This window comes from Priapulus caudatus, unplaced genomic scaffold (genome assembly GCF_000485595.1).
Source record: "Priapulus caudatus unplaced genomic scaffold, Priapulus_caudatus-5.0.1 Scaffold1631, whole genome shotgun sequence".
Taxonomy (NCBI): domain Eukaryota; kingdom Metazoa; phylum Priapulida; class Priapulimorpha; order Priapulimorphida; family Priapulidae; genus Priapulus; species Priapulus caudatus.
This window is the reverse complement of record NW_014578692.1, coordinates 37,117-41,311: the sequence shown is the minus strand read 5'-3', so window position 1 is coordinate 41,311 and position 4,195 is coordinate 37,117. Positions and strand designations below refer to the sequence as shown.

The 4,195-nt window shown below is 44.5% G+C and overlaps 1 protein-coding gene and 1 long non-coding RNA gene across 2 annotated transcripts in view; one reads left to right on the top strand and one right to left on the bottom strand.

The window, feature by feature from the left end:
- Window positions 1–736: 736 nt before the first annotated feature.
- LOC106817208 lies at window positions 737–1,705 on the top strand. The gene is made up of 2 exons (XR_001395005.1): window positions 737–1,010; window positions 1,123–1,705. It is a non-coding gene; the product is annotated as an uncharacterized LOC106817208 (long non-coding RNA).
- Window positions 1,706–2,804: 1,099 nt separating this feature from the next.
- LOC106817206 overlaps window positions 2,805–4,195 on the bottom strand; it is a 17,007-nt gene continuing 15,616 nt past the window's right edge. The window contains exon 4 of the mRNA XM_014821871.1: window positions 2,805–3,107. The gene's annotated coding sequence lies outside the window, so the exon portion shown is untranslated. The remainder of the gene's footprint in view (window positions 3,108–4,195) is intronic.

Genomic DNA, 4,195 nt, shown 5'->3' with positions numbered 1-4,195 from the left:
AGAGAGGGAGGGTGAGAGAGAGAGAGGAGGATGAGAGCGAGAGAGAGAGAGAGAAAGAGAGAGAGAGAGAGAGAGAGAGAGAGAGAGAGAGAGAGCTCTGCAGGTTCCCACCGCATGGTTGTGGTGGATGTGTGGTGTTGTCTGTGCGTGCGTGCGTGCGTGCGTGCCGGCATGTGTCTCTGTGAGCGTGCGTCCAGTTCCAGTAGTAACTGTAGTTGTGTAGTCTTACATGTAACTGCAGTTGGTTCTATCTGTAGATGTACGTAGTTGCAGTTGAGTTGTAGTTGCAGTTGGTTTGGTGTGTACTACTACGCCTCGCTGTACATGTCTAAACAGAGGAATTGCTCCGACCTGTGATTGGAGGATAAAAATAGAATTCGTGACGTTTCGTTTCACCGGTCATAGCCGCGCGTGTATTAGCCCATGAGCGATACGGCACGTGCATATTTGCTAATTAATTAGACTAATCGTGCTTCAATAGACTCAAAAGAGAGATTAAGGCTGAGACTGTTTCTATAATAGCTAGAATTTATAGAAATGTAATTCAAATCGTTCGCGCCATATGATAGTTAGTACACGTTACTACCGGTCATAGCATAATTGCGTATGCGGCGGGAGTGGGCGGGGTCTATTTTTATCCTCCAATCACAGGTCGGAGCAATTCCTCTGTTTAGACGCATGTCTCGCTGTGCGTCCAGCCATGTAACGCTCCCCTATTGTTCTGATGCACAGCACAGCGACGCCGTCCACTCGACGTATCAGGCTCTGCAGGACAAGATCCAGGCTCACCAGCCGAGCCCCGAGCCGCCACCCGACGCTCTAGCATCGCCGCTGATGGCCATGCCGACGCCCGCTCATATATGAACGCGCGCGCGTGATCGAGCCTTCGGCGCACCATCTCGCAGAGTAGTTCACAGAGTGTTGCAGTAGTATTGCATCATCTAGCAAAGTGTTGCAGAGTATTGCAGAGTATGGCAGTACTGACTGTAGTCTTGCAGAGTATTGCAGTAGTCTTGCAGTTGTATAGTAGTAGTCTTGCAGAGTATTGCAGAGTACTGCAGTAGTATTGCAGAGTACTGCAGTATTACATTAGTATTGCAGAGTACTGCAGTAGTCTTGCAGAGTATTGCAGTAGTATTGCAGTAGTCTTGCAGTAGTTGAGTTGTAGACTGACTACATTGTATTGTATCACACACACACACACACACAAGTAATAATATATTACATTTATACTACATTGTACTGTATATATCGCGTGAGTGACTTATTGTAATACGTTATAATATGTTCCGCAAATGATTGTTAGTGTAGGTTCAGAATGAATATATTTTGTTAGGGATTTTAAAATTCAATGTAATTCTCTGGTATAGAAACTATGAACAAAACGTGGTCTTATTTGTACACTTACAGCAAAAGCTTTATTTCTCAGCCATTTTGGTGTAAATGTATAACTATAAAAGAAACTTTAGCATTAAAGTAATGAGATCAAACCTCTTCTTAAACGTATCACAATTTAATAAACACGCGAAATGCCATTATTATAAAAATACTTCACGAAAATGTAATACAAATCAGATTCAAAATCATGTTGGCATAATGGTAAAAGAACATGTTCAATCGTGTAAATATAAAACCTGAGAATAAGACAAGTCCGTAAAACGTGTAAAATATTTTGTTAAATAAAAACGTTTGTTTAAAAAATCTATCTCACTTTCATCGTAGCAATGTACGTCACTTAGATCTGCACTAGCAGTTCTCGACGGATGTCTCGAGTGGAGACTTGCCAGGTAATAAAGCTGTGTGACATAACAATACAGGTATATTATGCTGTCAATACGTAATAGTCGAAGGACACGCAATATGACTAGTATGCTGCAGAAAGACTAAAAATTAAACAGATCGTCAACATTTACTGCTACGCAGATCAGACGGACACCACCTACTAACTCACTTGCAAAGCAAACTCATCTCAAATCAAACTGTCTGCAGCACAGGCACTTTGATTGGAGCATCTCAATAAAGAAAAATAATGCTAAATAAACACGAAATGTATTTACTGCAAGCGTCTTAATGTTTCTCTACTCTCTTTAGCCTATTATTGCCGATAATTTCCTGTAAATGCCGTTCAAATGCTCCTCTGCAACACACACGTACACTGCACGCACGCCGCGGCACGTTTACACATATATACACTATATAGATATATATTATCGGCAATAATAGGCAAAAGAGAGTAGAGAAACATTTGGTAGTAAATACATGTCGTGTTTATTTAGCATTATTTTTCGTTATTGAGACGCTCCCAGTGCCTGTGGTCTACGGTTGTGCAACGAAGTTGCAACGACATGCCCCCCCGTATCTCTCTGTACAGTTGACTCCATCGTGCAATCAGCAATCGGGTTAGCGGGTGGATGGAGGGGGTGTAACGCTACACAGATGCAAAATGCCGGGTTTACGGACGTCTAAACGAGAAAAGAACATTTCCGATGCAATTACGTAGACGAGGATGCGACCTCGCGAAGGAACACGAACCGGTCGGGTGGTCGAAAAACGCCCCCCGATTTTTTCCTTGATTTTCGATTTATGCGCGCGCGCTGCATCTCCCTAGTCCAGCTCCCAGTCCTAGTCCCAGTCCCAGTCCTAGACCCAGTCCCAGTCCTAGTCCTAGTCCCAGTCCCAGACCCAGTCAAAGTTCCAGTACTAGTCCCAGTCCTAGTCCCAGTCCCAGTCCTAGTTCCAGTCCCAGTCCTAGTCCTAGTCACAGTCCCAGTCCCAGTCCCAGATCCCAGTCCCAGCTCCCAGGTCTAGTCCCAGTCCCAGTCCTAGTCCCAGCTCCCAGTCCTAGTCCCAGTCTCAGCTCCCAAGTCAAGTCCTAGTGCCAGCTCCCAGTCCCAGTCCCAGCTCCCAGTCCTAGTCCCAGTCTCTGCGAATCTTGAAGCACCACTCCCACTGCAGATGCTCGATCTTGTCGTCGTCGATGAACGAAGACTTGACGGTGTACTCGCCGCACGCGACGACACCAGAGGGCGCCGTCTCCGTCGGCGTCACGTACGACTGAAGGTCGCGCTTCGGACCGTAACTGCCGATCATCCAGCCGTCCTGGTCGACTGCAGAGAGAAAGATTATCAAGAGAGAGATGGGGGAGGGAGGAAGACAGAGGGGAGAGAGAAAGAGGGAGGGAGAGAGAGAGAGCGAGAGAGAGCAAGAGAGCGAGAGAGAAAGAGAGAGCGAGAGATGGAGAGAGAGAGAGAGAGCGCGCGAGAGAGGGAGAGGGAGAGAGGTCGGAGAGAGGGAGGGAAAGGTTCGAGGCCGCATTGATATCGAAACAGTCATTGACGCAAATGTAATCTCTAAAAAAATGATGAGAAATCTAAGAAAGGCTACTATTTTATTAAAATAGATTCAAAATAAACAGGAACGAATAATGTTTTAGCATGAAATAAATTTCATTCGAATAACTTTAGCTTCCGTACAGTTCATAAATTTTAATAGATAATGAAACTATTATTGTGTCTGTGATGTTTACGCATAGGCATCTTAATTGGTAATAGTCGCTATTTTTAATTAACAATTAATATATGTATGCTTGCTAGAAACTATCACATAGTGAGGCAACATATAGCTGAACAATACATCACACTGTATCACATTTATTGATTTTACACTCAAGCAACGAAAAACATTCGAAAATCGGTCTGGCGCCTTTTACGATCAACTGTCTGTGATAACATAAATTGGCTGCAAAGCGCTTGGAAAGAGTTGGAGTTTTTACTATCTATCCGGAAGTAACTTGAATTACGTCCATATTGGTTTAAAAAGGCTATATGGGGGCTATATATGGCGAAAGAGCAGGGTTTACGAAAATTAAGCTTTACTGAGAATGACGCGATACTGCAAAGTCTAGCATCTTAATATCACTATATCATCTGATTATATCTTGCCCGTACGATAGCATTCTTACATGTATCTTGATTTCCGAACAAGCATGAGCGCATGGGTGTATGCTGCGCAAATTCTGAGTGCAGCGGGGGGATGGGGAGGCAGAAAATATCGTGACTCAACTGAGTAATGAAGATGGAGGGGCGGGAGGCGGAACTCCCAGTCAACGCCACCATGATGTGGTGAGGAGTGTGTGTGTGTGTGTGTGTGTGTGTGTGTGTGTGTGTGTGTGTGTGTGTGTGTGTGTGTGTGTGTG